The following is a 21,117-nucleotide window of genomic DNA, read 5'->3' as shown; positions in this document are numbered from 1 at the left end:
CTGTGCCAGATTGTCAAAGGCATGCCCTAGATAACGTCGGTACCTTAGTCAACAAGTTTCATCATGCTTCTCAACGGAAATGTGGCCATTTTCCTCTCAGCTTGTTTTTTTGCCTGTGCTTTTTTGGGTGACTGGATTGGATGTTCTTTGCCTGGCCACTGCCTCTTGCTCTGTAGTCCTTCTAGTTACAGAGTAAACCTGGTTGCTAGCGATTTGTCAATCAACTCATGAATAAAGTGTCACCTTAATTCCCTGAGTCACTCTAGGTCTTCAGCTGGGAAATGCAGAAGAGATGAGAACAAAGCAAACCTTATGCTATCAGGTCAGAAAAGTGTCTGGAGGGTCTTCACTCAGCGGATCTCTCCTGATTTTATCAGTGGCCGTCAGTTCTTCAGGTGGTTTCCCGCTTTCTTTCCCCTAAAGGAAAGGAAAAATCCAAATAATATGAAACACCACAAAGAGTCTAGTCATCCAATTTTTCAGCATCGTTTGGGTAAAGCAGCTTGGTGATTTTTACTTGCAAGTGCAGGGTTGGGAATAACTTTGGTTTTGGTGTGGGTGGGGAGGGCCAGGCAGAGGGGAAGAGCTTAGTGCTAGTTTTGTTGATCTCATCAATATTAGTGACCTAAATTACCTTGCTAAAAATAAAGCGAAAGTTAAGAAGCCAGGGAGCTACAGACTACAGATTTCTAACCTGCAGATCTTGATCTGTATATTTATGCAGCCAGGCTCTCGTTTTTTCTCTTAGTCAATAGCAAGGACTGTGTGGGCATGCTTGCTGCCTTGCCCTTGGAAAGTTGACAATATAACAGAAAAGTTGGCATGTCCCTGGATTGCAGCACAAAAGTGGCACCTAGCTCTATGATCAGCTAATGACCAGTCAGTGGGAAGCAGCTATGGTTGGGACAAGAGTTAGAGGTGAAAGTACTGAGTTCTGTGGTCTCTATGCAGGGCTGATTTTACAAGCATGTGACCATAGGCAGTCTCTTAAAAGAACCCCATGCTCGCTTTAATACTCTGCTGTTGCCTTCTTGAAATTCTTAATACTTTCTAAAGAAGGGACCTCGTATTTTCATTTTGTGCTGAGCTCACAAAATTATGTAGTCAGTTCTTTCTTTAAGGTATATTGTCGAGACATAAAAAAAGCAGTGCAGAAAAGTGTGTATATCATGGGTGAAAAAGCAGCTCTATGTATACTTTAAACTGAGGCCACTCCCCCCCAGCCCACCCTCACGTATGTATTGAGAGACAATTTTGAGGGTAGTTAATAGTAAAGACTCTGTAGCTAGATTGCTTAGGCTCGAAACTTACCATACCTTTTGGTGCCTCAGCATCTTCATCTGTAAAATGGGCTAAAAAAAGTGTCTTATCTCACAGAATCTCTGTAAGGATTGAGTGATTTAACAAATAGAAAGTCCTGAGAGCACAGCCTGGCCCCTTAGTAATGCTAGATTATCTATTGTATTATTATTATTAATTTAGGTTATGCCATTTTTATTTCATTGGATTATGTTTGGAAGACTATAAAATAAACTAATAAAAAATGGTTCCCTTTAAAGAAGGAGACTAGAGAACAGGAATAGGAGCAGAAGTGGATTTTGTAAGACTCAAACTTAAGGGCCCCTTTAGGAAAAACAATAGATATTATAAATAAAAATAAGGTAAACATTTACTTTTTTAAAAAGATTTATTTACTTATTTCAGAGAGAGAGAGTAGGGGGAGGGGCACAGGGAGAGGGAGGGAGAAAATCCTCAAGTGGAATCCCTGCTGAATGCAGAGCCTGACGTGGGGCTCCATCCCAGGACCCTGAGATTATGAACAGAGCCAAAAATCAAGAGTCGGCCCCTTAACGACTGAGCCACCAAGGCAAACATTTATTTTGAAAAAAAAAAAAAAAAAAGCGTTTTTAATGCTGAAAAACACTAAAAGTATAGAAAATATAGAATGATATCTTTATTAATTGACTAACAAACCTCTAAAACATTTCCCTCCTACTTTTGTTGTATAATCTTTGCCTCTTCATGTGGCAATTTTCTTTTCTATGAGAAAAGGAAGATATTTCTATTTCTTGTGAGAATGGAAAGATAATTCAGTTTTTTCTACTTATATATATTTTAATCATTGTTATGGTGGTATAATTAACATACCATAAAATTTATCATCATGAGTGCAGTTTGGTGATTTTTTTTTTAGTAAATTTATATAGTTGTACAACATGCTTTAAAACATTTCCATTAACGCAAAAAGTTTTCTTATGTCCATTTGCACTTGCTTTGTTAAATTTCTTCTTTAGTGTTCTGATGCTATGTGAATGGAACTGTTTTCCTAATTTTATTTTCTGATTGTTTGTTGCTAGTATTTCATACAAGGGATTTTTTGTTTATTGATATTGTATCCTGCAACTTTGGTAAATTTCCTTATTATAGTAGTTTTAAGAAATATATTTCTTATGATTTTCTACATATAAGATCATGTCATCTTCCAATAGTTTTACTTTCTCCTTTCCAATTTACATGCCTTTAATGTTTTTATTCCTGCATTGCTGCATTGGCTAGAACCTCCTGTACAATGTTGAATAGAAGTTGTGAGAGGGAACATTCTTACTTGTTCCTTTTCTGTGGGAGAAAACACACAATATTTTACCACTAAATGTGATTTAAAGATAAGTTTTCTTATTTTGTTTTTAATGCCAATAACAGGTTGCAAAAATTCCCTTCTAGTCACCATTTGTTGAGAGCTTTTATCACAAATGAGTACTGATCTTGTCAGAAGTTTTTGCTACTTTTATTGAGATGATCACGTAGGTGTGTCTTTTATTCTGTTAATGTGATATATCACATTAATCCATTTTCAGATGTTAAACCAACTTTGCATTCCTTAGAAAAAATGTGCAGTCCTTTTTCATGTGTTGCTGAATTTAGTTTGCTTATACTTTGTTGCAGATTTTTGCATTTACGTTCATGAGGGACATTGTCTTACAGTTTTCATTTCATGTAGTGTTTTTGTGTGGCTTTGACAGCAGGATAATAATGACCTCACAAGAATGAATTAGTTAGTGTTCTCTCCTGTTTTCTGAATGAATTTCGGTAGTATTGGTATCATTTCTTGCTTAAATATTTAAGAAAATTCACCAGTGAAGCCGCCTGGACTTGGTCCATTTTTCTTTGAGGAAAAATGCTTAGTTACTAATTCAATTTCTCAATTTCTTATAGGTCTAGCCAGATATCCCATTCTTGGGGAGATGTATAAAACAGCTGTGACTTACACACAGTTTGTATTCACTGGTTTCAAAACTGCTAACCTTTGTGATTAACAGATTGAGGAGTTCTTCTACATACCGTGCACGAACCAGTTGTGCCACAGGAACTATTACAAATTGAGGAATTCTAATAAAGTCTATCTTGTGCAATTCCCATCAGAAAAGGGGGAAAACAGTGGAATATTTGTAATTGCATATACTATATGATTGAGTATAATCCTGACAAGAGACAACGTCAGTGAGCACAGAAACTTCTTCCTATAATTTTACTTGTCTGCCATAAGAATTTGCCACTGACTAGCCTCTGGTTCCATATAATTCATAACTGGTTTTACTTCTGCTTTGCATATCCTCCAGTGCTGAGTGCTTGGTATTCTGGTGCATCTTCCTAGTATATGAGATCTGGTCCTCTGGTCTGGATACCTTTGTATCATGATGACATGTGGGCTAGAGAAATGGGCAGTAGGATTATCTGTTGAAGTCAACTTTACTTTGAGACTGCTAGTAGTAATGTAACTCTATGCAGAAGCTGTTGCCAACCACATAAAAAATATTGGGGTGCCTAGGTGGCTCAGTTGTTAAGCATCTGCCTTCGGCTTAGGTCATGATCCCAGGGTCCTGGGATCGAGCCCCGCATCAGGCTCCCTGCTCAGCGGGAAGCCTGCTTCTCCCTCTCCCACTCCGCCTGCTTGTATTTCCTCTCTCGCTGTGTCTCTCTCTGTCAAGTAAATAAATAAAATCTTAAAAAAAAAAATCACACTACATCCAAGCTGAGAGTATCCCCAAATCAGTTTCCCCCTTAGCTAGAATCCTAAAATGCCTGTGGCCACCCCCGTGCCAACACAAAGAGAGAAAGCATGACAGAGCAGTACTGGAAAGAAACCATTTTCTGTACCAACTATGATGAAATTATCTAACTTCTGCAAATATAAAGATTTTGCGAACATATTTCTGGGTCCATCTTAGAGTCATAGAAGGGGTCCATGCAAATGAGGAGCTCCAAAGCTCACTTTATGGATTTCATGGTAAATGGTAAATCAACTTCAGCCTCTGGGTAGGAAAAAGACTGACTCCTAAAGTATTGGGTTTCAAGCCTTCTTCTTGGCATCTTAGAAGGTGTGTAACTGATTTACTGAATTCAACTTCTGGGCTTTAAATTTCTCATGTGTAATAAAATGCACAACAGTACAATTGTTGACATTTATTCACCACTTCCCACACGCTATGCACTTTAAGTGCATTATCTCAATTCTTCCAACCTTTTGAAATAGGCTTTGTTAAAATCCCTATTTTACAATGAAGGAAACTGGGTAACTTTCCTGAAACTTACCAGTGATTACCTCATATCATTGTTCTGTGCAGTTAATGTGAAAATAAATAATAAAGATGACTTGTAAACTCTGAAACACTACACCAGTCCTTATCAGAGAGAGACCTTGTAAGTGTGAGAAATCCTCCAGCTCACCTGTAAGTCAGGGGAGCATTAAAAGCCCAATCAGACTGAGCAAAGTTAGGTCCTGGAGTGTCTCCAGCCAACCACAACTGCTCATCAAGCTACGAATCCAATGGGCAGGATGATGGACAATTGCATATAGTGTAGTATAGTATATAGTATATAGTATATAGTATATAGTATATAGTATATAGTATATAGTATAGTGCAATTTGTTTTCAAACTTTACTCGACATATGAATCATGAAAAGGGAATTGTGCTTTTTTGAAATAAGGATTTCTGGGACTTATCTCCAGATATCCTGATTCAGTCAGTTCAGGACTGGGCATTCAGGATCTGCATTTTCATTAAGTATTCCGGATGATTTTGATGTATGGGTTTTTGGGTTACAGATTTAGCACAGAGAAATTGGCTCATTGGGAAGGGAACTACTGGTCAACTTGGTATTATTTTTTTTCTGTCTTTATATCCCAACCTCAAAAAGAGAGAATGAAAGAAAAATTTGTTTACCCTACCTATTTGCTAATGCTTCTAGAACTTCAATCCTTCTGGGGAGGTGATCTTGCATTGTTATATATTATTCATATTTTACTGAGTGAGTTTCATATGTTTTCTTGTGAGGGCAGGTTTTGAGAAGAAGAGACTATGAGGACAGTAGACACTGCCTTTCAAGGAAAGAAAGGGCATGCATCTAGGAGGACAAAGTAGCCAATTTCTTCATTTTACCTTTACAGAATAATGCCAGGCAGGGCCAGAGAGTAATTTGTTACTTTATGGAACAACTATGGGTGAACCATGGTAGTAATTCTGACAGCTTGGAATCCAGCTAAAGGAATAGGAAGATCTGAAACTTAGGATTGATTATTAAAGTCAGAGCCTAAAAACAGGCTGAAGTCACTCTTATATGGGACATTATATGTCAGATTCCCCCAGATTAGGGATATTGATATTTTCTGTCAAATTTGTTTGTGACCAGATATTAGTGAGGTACCTTGAGATGTAAATAAAATTCAGTTGGACCGTATTTCAGGTGAATTGGGAGCCTCTGAATTCTTTATCTTTCTAGAGCAGGGATCAGCACATTTTTTTTCCTGTAAAGGACCATATAGTAAATATTTTCAGCTTTGTAGCCCATACAATCTCTATCATAATTAAACTCTGCCATTGAAGCAGCCACAAACAATATGTAAAAAAACGAACGTGGGTCTGTTCCAACAAAACTTTATTTCTAGAGACAGGTGGCATCCAGATTTGGCCCAAGGACATAGGTTGCCGACACCTGTTCTAGAAGGTAGAGATGGTTTACTGCTTACTTGCAATATCTCTAGTTCTGAGTTCCTTCTTCTGCTGAATTAGTTCAGTTTATTGGTCATTTTATCATCCCATGAATCTGTCCCTATTCCACAATTTGTAAGGCAAGAAATGGAGCTCAAACAGCCTATGGGGAAGGTCGTTTACACTGAGATCCAATCAGGCACCCATGCCTAACTATGAGATATTTCTTGTTGGTAACTGGCCTGGCATGTCCAAACTGTTATATAATTCTCAGCTGACTCACTCATTTTGATGTGGAAAACAGGTTGTACCACCTCATTCATACTGAAGGAAGTAGAAATGGCTTCTTAGCAAATTCTTGGGGTGGGGGCAACATACAGGGCTCCAAATATTACTCTGTAAACAAACAGTTGTCAAGTTAGTGTCCCAGACTAGGCTGGGCTGCTATCGAATGGTCTTCTCTGACTGAAAAAAAGTGTGGGTTGATTCCTAACACTTGGAATTCAAGAAGTGTCACATTTCTAAATCATATTAAATACAGCTTGAGCTTTTTATTTTCCAAGATCTATGAGAAATCCAAACAAAGTGATTTTCAGTGCTCCTTTCCCCTTTTTAGGGATATAGAAAGACCCCAAGATTTGTGGGGTACAGAAAAATAGAGGAAAGCACCATTTTTCAAGCTCTGAGTGCTTGTGGCTGCCATAGCCCATGTTTTAATGGTTTATTTCAAGATGGACAGTTGTGAGGCAGTGCCATTGTTACATACATGAGTGACTTGAGGACCTTCACCAAAGCTCCCAAGATCACAGGACTTGGTTCACAGCCAGGGGCTGCATTTTAATGGGCTCTGACTTATGTCACTGGTGCCAATCAATCCTCTTACCCTCCTCAGTAGCAAGAATCAAACCAATTTCCCAAGAACTTGATTGTTTCCCTTATCAAATTTTAAACCAAGAAGGCTCTGAACCCATTTCTTTTTCAGGTGATCCAGTGTAATAATCTTATCAGGTCCAGCATGTCAGAGGTACAAATTGTTTGTCTTGCATAGTGACTTATTTTTTTAAAGATTTATTTATTTTATTTTTAGAGAGAGAGAGCAGGGGTGGGGGCAGAGGGAGAGGGAGAAAGAGTCCTAAGTAGAATCCACACTGAGCATGGAGCTCAACACGGGGTTGGATCTCATGACCCTGAATCATGCCCTGAGCTGAAACCAAGAGTCAGATGCTCAGCTGACTGCACCACCCAAGCACCCCATTATGACTTATTTTTTTTAAGTGAGCTCTACACCCAACATGGGACTTGAACTCATGACCCCAAGATCAAGATTCCCATGCTCTACCAACTGAGCCAGCCAGGTGCACCATGACTTACTTTGTTTTAATGGAACTTCAATTCCTTTACACTGAGCATGTAATCTCCAGTTTGTAATCCCCACCACTCTATTATCTTGGTCCAACTAGCCATATTTGTTGCAATTATCTGTTTAGTCTTAGAGGAATGGTATTTCTTCCTGAAGAGTTTATAGTATTAAGAAATGATAGAATTTGGTTTCTCTGTTTATAAATTTTTAAATAAAACACTCTGTTGTAAAGATTCTGTTTATTCAAGTCCAGTGGTTCTCAAGGTATGAGTCTTGGACTAGAGGTATCAACATCTCCTGGGAACTTGTCAGATATGCAAATTCTCAGGCCTTACCCTAAATCTACTGAAATAGAATCCTTGGGTGGGGTCTAGTGATCTGCACTTCAAAAAATCCTTCAGGTGTTTGAGATGCATGTGCAAGTTTGAGAACCACTGTTCTAGAATACGTCATACTTAGGGAGTGTTAATCCACTACAGGAAAATCTGTCCTTTAGAACTAAAGGTAAACCTCAGATTAGTCCTTAGTTCTCTGTCCTTTTATTTTTTCTTTTTTTAAAGTATTTTATTTATTTGACAGAGAGAGACACAGTGAGAGAGGGAACACAAGCAGGGGGAGTGGGTGAGGGAGAAGCAGGCTTCCTGCGGAACAGGGAGCCCGATGTGGGACTCAATCCCAGGACCCTAGGATCATGACCTGAGCCACCCAGGCGCCCCTGTCCTTTTCTTTTAATACTGTCTTGGAGTGCATATTCTCTCAAAATTTTAATTGATGCCCTCTTGTGGCTCTGAGAATTCCCAAACATATAAGTATATCCCTGACCTATTTTTTTCCTTCTGGCTTTTTATTATTGTTTCATTCCAGGAAAACTCAATTTTAATGTTCTGACATGATTGGAAACCACATTCTTCATCTGGGCCTTCCACCTTTCTCCTTTATCATCCCAAGGACCCTGTTGCAGGAGTGGGCTTAGCGAGGATAAGTTGAATGAGTCACTGACCTCAGGTGCAAAATTTAAGGGGGCACCAAACTCTTAGTAATCAAGATAAGTAATATTTTAGCTAAATATTTTTTTCAAAGGTAAAATTAATTCAAGAACATCCATGAAGAATAAACTAAAACAGTTTTGAAAGACAGGATTAGGACCTTATACCAAGCCATATCGGCTTGAGGCAAAAGGCAAAAATCAGCAATACTGATCCTATTTTTATTTAAACTTTTGATATTTTGTTCATTATGAATATTTTTGCATAATTTTTTTATTTTAAAAAGTACTGTATTAAAATATTACCTATCTTGGTTACTGAGATTTTGGTACCCACTTAAATTTTGTGTCCAAGGTACAATTTTGTGCCTTACTCACTTCACCAAATCCCTGAAAGTTGGAGTGTCAGGGTCTCTCCTATGCCTTAACTACAAATTCAGTTCTTTCAGAAAAGTGCCTCTGAACTCTCCTCTGTTCTCGTAAGTCTCTGTTGATTATAGCAGGAAAGAACATTGATTGGCATCACAATTCTGGACTTACAGCTCTATTAAAAGCTGTCATCATCAAGACAGTAGGGTACTGGCACAAAAACAGACACATAGATCAATGGAACAGAACAGAGAGCCCAGAAATGGACCCTCAACTCTATGGTCAACTGATCTTTGACAAAGCAGGAAAGAATGTCCAATGGAAAGAAGACAGTCTCTTCAACAAATGGTGTTGGGAAAATTGGACAGCCACATGCAGAAGAATGAAACTGGACCATTTCCTTACACGACACACAAAAATAGACTTAAAATGGTTGAAAGACCTAAATGTGAGACAGGAGTCCATCAAAATCCTAAAGGAGAACACAGGCAGCAACCTCTTCCACCTCAGCCACAGCAACTTCTTCTTAGAAACATCACCAAAGGCAAGGGAAGCAAGGGCAAAAATGAACTATTGGGACTTCATCAAGATAAAAAGCTTTTGCGCAGCAAAGGAAACAGTCAACAAAACCAAAAGACAACCGACAGAATGGGAGAAGATATTTGCAAATGACATATCAGATAAAGGGCTAGTATCCAAAATCTATAAAGAACTTATCAAACTCAACACCCAAAGAACAAATAATCCAATCAAGAAATGGGCAGAAGGCATGAACAGACATTTTTCCAAAGAAGACATCCAAATGGCCAACAGACACACGAAAAAGTACTCAACATCGCTCGGCATCAGGGAAATCCAAATCAAAACCTCAATGAGATACCACCTCACACCAGTCCGAATGGCTAAAATTAACAAGTCAGGAAACGACAGATGTTGACGGGGATGTGGAGAAAGGGGAACCCTCCTACACAGTTGGTGGGAATGCAAGCTGGTGCAGCCACTCTGGAAAACAGTATGGAGGTTCCTCAAAAAGTTGAAAATACAGCTACCATACGATCCAGCAATTGCACTAGTGGGTATTCACCCCAAAGATACAAATGTAGGGATCTGATGGCATATGTGCACCCCAATGTTTATAGCAGCAATGTCCACAATAGCCAAACTGTGGAAAGAGCCAAGATGTCCATCGACAGATGAATGGATAAAGAAGATGTGGTATATATACATACACACACACACACACACACACACACACACACACACACACACACACAATGGAATATTATGCAGCCATCAAAATGAATGAGATCTTGCCATTTCCAATGACGTGGATGGAACTGGAGGCTGTTATGCTGAGCGAAATAAGTCAATCAGAGAAAGACATGTATCATATGACCTCACTGATATGAGGAACTCTTAATCTCAGGAAACAAACTGAGTGTTGCTGGAGTGGGAGGGTGGGAGGGATGGGGTGGCTGGGTGACAGACATTGGGAAGAGTATGTGCTATGGTGAGCGCTGTGAATTGTGCAATACTGTTGAATCACAGATCTGTACCTCTGAAACAAATAATGCAATATATGTTAAGAAAAAGAAAGAAGATAGTTTTGTTTGTTTGTTTGTTTCCTATGATTAAGAGACAAACCATGAGAGACGATGGACTCTGAAAAACAAACTGAGGGTTCTAGAGGGGAGGGGGTTGGGAGGATGGGTTAGCCTGGTGATGGGTATTAAAGAGGGCACGTACTGCGTGGAGCACTGGGTGTTATGCACAAACAATGAATCATGGAACACTACATCAAAAACTAATGATGTAATGTATGGTGATTAACATAACAATAAAAAATTTAAAAAAAGAAAGAAAGAAAGAAAGAACATTGATTATATGCAGTGATTTGAGAGGTACTGAAAAGTTGCCTGACCTGTCAAACTCATCTTCTGCCTTTGTTTTAGGTTATTATGACATAGTTGGTACTTTGGTCCCAGGGGAAATAAAACACATTTTTGGTTCCATGTTTCAAAAGGGTTATAGAGGAAAGTCTTGGATCCCATAAAGCTCCCTTATATTGGATCAACAAGTGATGGGGCTCTTGGAGAGCAAGTGCCCAGGTGGAAGGAGGTTGAGATGGAAGGGAGGAGCATGGAGGAGAGGAGAAAGACCATCACTTGCCCAGGGCTGATGGCTCTTTCCTCGTCATCTCTATAACAATCGCACACTCGGTGTGTACTAAACAATTTTATACTTGCTCACATACTGCTTTGCAATTAGTCTCTAGATGACTCAGATGTGTATGTTTATGTTTACCAAGTAGAATGCGTGCCCTAATTTTAGGTATCATGTTTTCTTCTGCACCCTCCCATTTTTTTTTAGTAGGCTCTATGCCCAACATGGGGCTTGAACTCACAACCCCTAGGTCAAGAGTTACGTGTTCTACCAACTGAGCCAGCCAATGCCCCTGTTTTCTTTCTTTTATTGTGTCCTATTCTTTGAAGAGGATGAACCAAGTAGCCATTCCAGAAACATCATCTATGCTACCTTGGCTTCATTCAGTCTTTTCTTTTTTTAAATTTTAATTCAATTAATTGAGGATATAGCATATTAGTTTCAGAGGTAGAATTCAGTGATTCATCAGTTGCATATAACACCCAGGGCTCATTACATCAAGTGCCCTCCTTAATGCCCATCACCCCATCCCCTGACCCCTCCCCCACCCCAGCAACCCTCAGTTTGTTTCCTATGATTAAGAGTCCCTTATGGTTTGTCTCCCTCTCTGTTTATGTCTCTTGCTTTATTTTTCCCTCCCTTCCTCTATGGTCCTCTGTTTTGTTTCTTAAATTTAAATTCCACATATGAACGAAATCATATGATAATTGTCTTTCTCTGATTGACTTATTTCGCTTAGCATAACACCCTTTAGTTCCATCCATGTTGTTGCAAATGGCAAGGGTTCATTTTTTTTTCAAGATTTTTTTTTAAGATTTTATTTATTTATTTGAGAGAGAGAGAGAATGAGAGATAGAGAGCATGAGAGGGAAGAGGGTCAGAGGGAGAAGCAGACTCCTCGCCGAGCAGGGAGCCCGATGTGGGACTCGATCCTGGGACTCCAGGATCATGACCTGAGCCGAAGGCAGTCGCTCAACCGACTGAGCCACCCAGGTGCCCAAGTCATTTTTTTGATGGTTGAGTAATATTCCATTGTATATAGATACCACATGTTCTTTGTCCATTCATCTGTTGATGGACATCTGGGCTTTATCCATAGTTTGGCTGTTGTGGACATTGCTGTTATAAACATTGGGATATAGGTGACCCTTCAGATCACTACATTTGTATCTTTGGGGTAAATACCTAGTACTGCAATTGCTAGGTCATAGGGTAGCTCTATTTTTAACTTCTTGAGGAACTTCCATACGTTTTCCAGAGTGGCTGCACCAGCGTTCATTCCCACCAGCGGTGTAAGAGGGTTCCCCTTTCTCCGCATCCTTGCCAACGTTTGTTGTTTCCCGATTTGTCAATTTTAGACTTCTTAATTCTCAGTCTTTTCTTTTTCTTTTTTAAGAGTTTATTTTATTTTATTTGACAGAGAGAGATAGCAAGAGCAGGAACACAAGCAGGGGGAGTGGGAGAGGGAGAAGCAGGCTTCCCGCTGAGGAGGGAGCCCAATGCGGGGTTTGATCCCAGGACCCTGGGATCATGATCTGAGCCGAAGGCAGACGCTTAATGACTGAGCCACCCAGGCACCCCAATTCTCAGTCTTTTCTTTATTCAGTGCACAGTACACTTGAGATCAAATAGAATTTGTCATTGAATGAAGCAACTCAGCATTAGAAGTTAAAAGCCTAAGTTGCCTTTGGTGTCTACTAATGGCCGACCATTACATGGAAATAATCTCAACTCTCCAAGAGCCTCTGAAGCATGGAGGTTAGATGCCCTCAATGCAGACAAATATAAATAGTACATATCTAATAACTTAAAACATTAAATAAATGTATCAGAGTAAATTCATAGTTAAATCACATTCTCAAGGAATAGCAGTGTTTCTTTCATAGGTTTCCAAACCAAATGCTACATGTACCCACAGCCAAACTCATGGGCCTTTGAAGATGCAAGCATTCTGAGCACAAATTTACCTTTCATGCAAAAATTCCAGAACCTAGCCCACAAACATGCCTTTCATAAATCACCAAGGAGTCTCTTCAATAGTAATATACTATATGAATTAAATTGTCAAGAGTGTTTTCCTTTTATAGCAATTGATTCAATACCTTTTAAAGTCCTCAAAGCTGTCAGATTTCTACAATTTGAACTCCAATAAATAAACTTATGCCTTTTTGTTTTGGTATTTGGAAGTTTACAACATAGAATTTCAGGCTCTGACCTGTTGAGAAAGTTACTTTAGTAGAATGAGATTTTATTACTATGGTAACTTAACAGGATGAAGGTATTAAGAGTAATTTTCCCTAGTGCTGTCAGAGAATTTGCCATTTAGGACTTGAAATCACTGTCTTACATTAAAAATATATATAGAGAGAGGGAGATTATCTTTAGATGGAGCATTTGTTTTTATATTCCCTTACAGTCTACAATGAATTTACAAGTATATTGAACAGAGCGAGCATCTTTTGGAACATTTTTGCGCCGGTGAAAATGGTTCCGTTCTAGGGGTTTTGTGCCATCAAGATAGCAAATATGCCAATCTACTGTGCTTGGCTCAGCAACTGCAACAGGCAAGGAGGAAGCTGCATCAACTGTGTGACGACTTAATTTGTTTGGAGCTGATAATAGCCATGAGAGATGCCAACGATTGATGGCAATTTCCACATCACTGTGAGTCACAGAGATTCACCTAGAAAGCCACACGTATAAATGTCTTCTAGAGGACAATGCCCCTTCGCTCAGTTCACTGCGATGTAGGGTACAGAGACCTCACTGCAGCTGACCTCTAAATCTGTGGACATGAGATTTCTTTCTCCATGTTATATTTACAGAAGACTCAGCAGAAGCGTACCTGGATGCTTGACACTTAGGAAGGACTCACACTGGTATCAAGTACCAACTGTTCCAGATTGTGAAGCCCATGACCTGATGGAGGGAAGATACCGTCCAGTGGCAGCATTGTCCTTCTGGGGAACATTTGAGTGACAACAGGAAGAAGCCCAAGCCTTCAGAATCATTTTGTACAACACGATGTATAAACAAATTGTGTGGCAATTTAGAGTGGCTATGAGGTTAAAAGGAACTTTTCCTTTTAAAAGCTTTAAAGTGATCCCCAAGCATCATCACAGCAGAAATGGGAGAGAAAAATTATGTGGCTGTGTGTCTATGTGTGCATGTATGTGTGCACTTTCCTTGGTTCTTCCTCTGAATTTCATCCTTCCCGGGTTTGTCTGCTAGTACACTATCTGCTGAGGATGAGCCAATTCTCTTTCAGTTGGATATAATTTGCAGCCACATTAGCCTGTCTAATAGGAACAAAAAGCAGCCAGAAAGATTTCCCGAGCGGCAGCGGGCACATGCAAATATGAGGCTGCTCATTTTAATTTTGGTTGTCATGACATTTCCTCAATTACCTCCTTGACCTGAATCATGCTTCCTTGCACTGCTTTCAGCCTTACTGTCTTGAAGATACAGACTTGTTTCTTATTTTGATAGCCCAAAGGAAAACCATGAGCAAGTCTGGATGTATGGTTCTCTCAAATGTTGGGCATATGCAGAAAATGTCATTTGAATTTGTAACATACCAAGAGTATAATTGAACGAGCCTGCCAGTCAAACATTCAATGGGTTTATTTCTTTGCCAAAGAGCCATTCTTGGATGATGTCTTCGTTTTACAAATTGAGAAAGATATGCTCATAAATGATAAATGTAGAGTGCAAAGTACATATGGCTAAGAGAAATAATAAAACATGAAAATATTCATGTGAAACCTACTGGACAGCATGGACACAAATTTATGTATTTTTATAAAGCAGAAAAAGGGGTCTGCCCTCGTTTCTTCAGGTCGATGCTTAAGAAATGCTATTCCTCATCTTCATGATAGCTGGCATTTACGGGAGTGGTAATAGCTCTCAGTTATGTTTCAAAACACAGAGCAGAAAAAGACTGGTCAAATCTTTGCAATCATGTAATTTGTCCTTAGGAAGACATTCAGTCCACATTTTAGCTCTTTTTTGATGACAGTATCAAAGATTTTAGTATGCATTAGACAAATACATTAATCAGCCACTGACACATAAATATATGAGAAACAAATTAAAAATATAAGATTTGTTCTCATAGCAAGAGATACAGCATGGCTTTCAGTAAAAAAGGGAATTAATTAGCTCTGATCGATAGATACATGGCCAAATAGTTATACATAATAAACCTTTGGGGAGGTGTACTATGGCAAAATAAATGAAATCAATAATTAGAATAATAAGTATCTGCTTATATTATGAATATATGTGAAAAAAATTAGATTTCTTATTAGCTATGTTCTACCATGCATTTCTAATAAATGGAGTTTACTAAACTAGTTAGCTGGTGGAAAAGTGGACAAATACAAGGGGAACCTCTGTTCATTTTCATTATGTCCAACCCGTAAAAAAAAATGCAGACTGGTGTTTCCCAGAAATGTTGAGGGTACACTGTGTCTGAGATCAGATGGTCAGGTGTGCAGCCTTTGTGAATAGGCCTGTTCTGCTAATATTTACCAAAAACCACAAGTTCCTGTAGCTGGAAGATCTAGGAGCTAGCCTATTGTTTGAGCAAACTGAAGCTTTCTTTGGAAAATCTTGGCAATGGGAAGTGCATTTGCGTATTTATTTATAACAACTGTCATACATTTTTCTGTCTAAAGAAAAATAAGTCTTTAATTTGCTATTGAAATTGTTCAGTTGACAGAAATTTTTTTACGCAGCAACTTCATGTATAAAACATGAAGCAGGAACAAACTACCAGGACTATATGGAAATCTTCTGTAAGAAAGATCTTTTTGGTTTGAATCATTTACATTGGAAACACAAAGGTGATCTTATTGAAAGCAATGCTGTATGAACTGGATGGCAGAAATGTTTGAAGTTTCATCTTTTTAGGGCCCAGATAATATGATAGTAAATAAAACAAGCACTTGATGATAATTTTAGGAATGGGTTTGTGACCCAATTATGACAACATTTTTTCATAGCATCTTTTAGTGTGGTATTTTCCAAATACCCACAAATAGTAGAAAACTCATCAGAGAGATAGCTGACCTATATTATCTGCATGACTTTCAGTAGATCATTTGCAGCTACCAACATATATAATTTCCTAGACTGTTTTGGTACTTCAGCAATGCCTTAATGTACATGCTTGCTCATACGGAGATGAGGAAGGGTGCTAGCTTATCAAAGCACTCTATCCCCAGGCTAGATTCTAGAAGGCTCCCAAACCCCTTTATTTTTTTTCGACTCTCTTTTACTTGCCCAACTGGCTATCCCCTGGTCTCTGGGTTCCACAATTACTCATTTAAAGCTTTGGGACTGGGTCAAGTCAGAAGACCCACAGTTACACCAGCAGGTCCTTTTAGCCTAATACATTTTTCAGAAATTCTGGATGCTGCCTATTTCCCTTGACTCCTGTCTCCATAGTTATTTGAAGCTAGAGTAGAACTCAGTGGTTTTGAACCAGCCTAAAACCACATTTCAACGGTGATCTAGAGACCTTCATATAAACCTATATCCTCCAAAATGGACCTAAGTTTTCTGAGCAGGTCTTGGCTAGCTTAAGCAGCAGTACAAGAAATCTCTGGAAACAAAACAAAATAAATATGATACTTTGCCAGCTAATTAGCTTTCTGATTGTTGAAAAGGAGTTTTATGTTTTATGTCTTCCTCCTCTCCAACATGCTAAATTGGTCTGGTATTAGTTTAGCCATATTATGGCAAAAACAAACAAACAAACTAACAAAATGTGTGTCTTAACCTGTGTAAATATATTCTTTCAGCTTGAGTCTATCAAATATTTTTATTTAGCTCCCTCTATTGCTAAGCATTGTGTGAGGTGCTATGGTTTATACAAAGAGGCAGAAGATTCAATCCTGAGTGTCAGGTTTATAATTCAGTTGGTAAGACCAAATAAATTGAAGTTGAAAAAGCAGTGGATTGCTAAATGATCTGGTAGTGAATTTAGCATGACAGAGGTTCACAGAAAATGAAAAGATGTATGAGAGCTGAGCTGGGAAAGTTTCAATGAAGAATGTCAGACAGGAGCTGGTTATTGAAGGAGGATCTCAACAGGCAGAGCGGAGAAAGGACTACCCTCCAGCAGGGGACCACTATGACTCTGTATTAGCATACCCTAGGTTTCATAAAGTCATGGTTACCTTTCATGTTTCTACAGGGTTAGTGCCCAAAACGTAAAAAAGCCTGGCTTCGCCTAGATTTTTCACGATGGCAAAGATCATGGGAAGTTCCACTAAGGATATTATAGTGTCATAGAGTTTGAGTTTGAAGATACCCTAGAGATCATTCTCTAATGCTTTCAGATTACAGTGAAGAGCATTAAGCCATATTAGAAGTATCGTCTCCTCCGCTCTCCTGGAGACTCTGATCATGATAGATTTCCTTCTAAACCTCCTCGGTTGTAGACATCCTGAAGCCTGCATCCTAACACTTGGACTGCCTTGGAGTCCTGCCAAGGTGTGACTGGACTCTCGGGACTGTGAGCCTTTTCTGTGCCAATGACACTGAGGGTAGAGAGTGGAGACCACAGGGCTTCTGGGGAGTCAACAAGCGAGGAAACAAATGTGTGAGTGACAGTGACTATTGTGAGTGTGAAGTCACAGGAATGTCCTGCTTTCCTCTCTTTCCATGTGAAATTTAGTCCTTTGACTAAAATTGGAAAAAAAAATCTCATGAATATAGATGTGGAGAAAGGGTATCATTTAAAAGTTGCAAGCCATGTTCTACCTTTAGAGAGAGAAGCTCAAATTTATACAGCAAACTGGGAGAAGCCTTATAATAGGCATTTTTTTGTTATATAAAAGATATAGCAGAACTCTCTCCTTTCTTCTCAAAGAAGAACCTGCATGTAGTGAAATAAATTACATTTAGATGTTTCAAACTAAAAAGTTAAGTTCCCTCCTGTTTAATGTAAATATAGTGTATGTTTTAGCACTTGCTACCTAGAGGCTAATGTTTGTTTTCTCTGTGCCGAATTAGACTCTCCTAGCATATTTATTATTGAGTGGCCTTGGAGAGTCATTTCTTGTCTGAGGAGCCCCCAGTCCTTCCCCCGTCCCCAGAAAAGTTGGAACCATTTCAGTGAGGAATGGCTTTAAGTAAGGTAATACTTTACCCTGGAGGAGTCAAGAAATTCACGGGGTTTGGTTGTATGGAACCTGGACTAAAAAACTGGTGTCTATTTATGGCTGAATAAGCCAGATTTGGGGAAATACATTAAAGTTGGGTGCCATTTATGGGTAGTGAATGATCCATGGCCCATCACCCTGGGAAGAGGTGATTCTTGAAACTACAAGTAAGAACTCAGGATTGTGGGCTTTAGACTGTTAGGTTTGGGGAGGTACTGGGGTGTTTTCTCATTTCTCTGAAACCTCATGGGATCCAAGTAAAGTGGACATGCTAGAGGGCACACCTGTTGAAGGGTGGCTGGCTGTTCCTTTTCCAGATGGTAGCAGACTGGGAGGACGGCAGAGAAGTATCATTTAGGGACTCCCTAAGGAATGTTGTCCCGGCCTTGGGGCTGAGGGCTCCGAGCACACCCATGTGAAACATAATTGACTCTGTATATAAATAGTCCCATCTATGTTCCATAAACTTTCAATAAAACCTGATTAGATATTACCCTTGGTATCTTCTTTGCTGGAAGGAGAGAGCAGAGAGGGACCCAAACCTGAGCAATTGTGGGAGAGAACCATTGGCCCCCTTCAGAAAGAGCCCAAAGACAATTTGAAATTGACTAATTTGTGGTAAGTAAGTAGGTAGGGCTCAAGCTATTATTTTGGGAACTTTAAAAGGAAATATGATCCTACTTAATATTCATATGTATCTGAGGCTTAAACATATTTTTATATTTTTTGCATAGTAAGTACCAGAGACTGCTCTCTTCTTTACTGATGATCATAGTAAATCATCATGCAACAGACCATTTTTGAGAATCTCTTGAATGGTTTCCTTAGTTCAATAACTATGGAGTGACTACTGAGTAGTCTTCACCTGGGGGAAGAATATAATGGGAACGCTTTGTGGCCTGACGAAGTCTAGCTCCCCTCTATACCTCTTAATTGTGATTGCTGGTCACTAGAGATGAGTCTGTTAAATTACAGATGGGAACCTAGGGACCCCAGTCCTGTTCATCTCTTCAGGTGGACGAGTATGGGTAGACCAAAGCACACAGGAAGCACACCAAGATTCTTCAAAGAGAAACATACCAAAAAAGAATGAGGAAGGGGGGATGGTTATTATGCTTGGCATATACTAGAGAAAGGCTATCTTAGAAAAAATATATATGGCTAAGATTGGCATGCCCTTAGGATCCAGCCATGCTGGCATACTGTTGTGGTTTTGGAATAAAAGCTGAGCATTTGAACGTGGGATGCTCTATGGTTAAGTATGAGGTGTCACTGCAGGATGGACATGATTTTGTGGCACTGTGAAGGGCTAGTTTTGAACAGTGACACTCAGTGGTAGCAGAAAAGCAGACTAGTAAAGGCGAGATTAAACTCTTTCCTCCATGGTACTGAGTAGCTTGAGGTTCTTTAACTTAAAAGGGGTCTCTGTTGGGGGGGAGGGGAACATTTTCCAGGTGAGGTCTCAAGAGTGAGATGCCAGACTTCCCACTAGCAAGTCATGTGGATGCTCCCTGGAAAAATAAAAGAATATGATTGCTTTGTATCCCCATGTTAATGAATCAGGACCTGCCTGTTACTGTAAAATTAAAGAGAAATCACAATGTTACATTGTGTAGGGTAATCCCAAATCACAATACATATTGAGATTTCTCTCTTACGTTTATTAACTTGAATGTGAGATCCAGAGAACCTTGGATTAACAGAAACCCTAGAAATCTCAAAGATTTGGTCTCTTCTAGGTGGTCTATGAGAGTACGTCATAATGTAGAAATTTTCTTGCATGCCTGACTGCAGACTAATTCCTAAATTTCCCCTTTGAACGGAAGTCTGAAAGAACATAATAAGAATGCTGGGTAATCAGTCAACCTGTGGCTTCTCATTATATAGTTGGTTCAATATTTGAGTTTGTCGCATTTATATACCTCTTTAAAATTGACAGAGCACTTTCACATAAGTTGTTTGTGCCTCAGCGCAGCACTGATGGATACGTGGAACAGTTGATTATTAATTCCATTTAATACCTGAGGACACTGGGGCCAAAAGAGATGAAATTATATAACCATAAATGAGTGAAAGAGAGTTTAAATTTAAAGAATAGATACTTAAGCCATTGCAAAGGAGAAAATAGCAACTTAACTGGGAAGACACATGGGAGATACCACTTTGACAAAGTGATCAAGGTTAACATCACCAATAATGAGACAAATCAATATCATGTACCTCCTGACATTACCCACATCACTTACATAGGATTCTAGCCCAAAATACTAACCTCAGTCATGACTAGATATCAGACACACTCAAACTGAGGGTCATTCTACCAGATTAGCCAGTACTCTTCAAAAGTGTCAGGATCATAAAAAGGAAAAGAACGACTGAAGACCTGTTCCAGATTGTAGGATACCAAAGAACCATAACGACTAATGTTATTCAGAATCTTGGATCTTGGACCTGAAAAAGAACATTAATGGGAAAATTGGTGAAATATAAATAAGATCTGTAAGTTAGTTAACATTATCATTGTCAGTATTAATTTCCTGATTTTGCTAATTGTACTGTGGTTATATAAGGTGTTAACATTTGTGAAAGTTGTGAGAAAGGTACACAGGAATTTTGTGTACTGTTTTCCCACTTTTTTATGAGTCTGAAATTGTTTCAAAATCATAAAGTAAATTAATAAATAGATTTTCTCCTGAAGCCAAATCAATTTTTATCTTCAATGACAATTAGGTAAAGTTCAAAATCGACTGGAAATCTGAATAAATGGAACATTTTTTTCAAGGTTTTTTTGGGGGGGTTTCTTTTTTTTTATTATGTTATGTTAATCACCATACATTACATCATTAGTTTTTGATGTAGTGTTCCATGATTCATTGTTTGCGTATAACACCCAGTGCTCCGTTCAATACGTGTCCTCTTTAATACTCATCACCAGGCTAACCCATCCCCCACCCCCTCCCCTCTAGAACCCTCAGTTTGTTTCTCAGAGTCCATAGTCTCTTGTGGTTCGTCTCTCCCCTCCTATTTTCCCTTCATTTTTCCCTTACTGCTTTCTTCCTCTTCTTCTTCTTCTTCTTCT

Source organism: Callorhinus ursinus, unplaced genomic scaffold, assembly GCF_003265705.2.
Source record: "Callorhinus ursinus isolate GAN/ISIS: 27379988/994484 unplaced genomic scaffold, GSC_fseal_2.0 scaffold7, whole genome shotgun sequence".
Classification (NCBI taxonomy): domain Eukaryota; kingdom Metazoa; phylum Chordata; class Mammalia; order Carnivora; family Otariidae; genus Callorhinus; species Callorhinus ursinus.
This window is presented reverse-complemented; position numbering follows the sequence as displayed.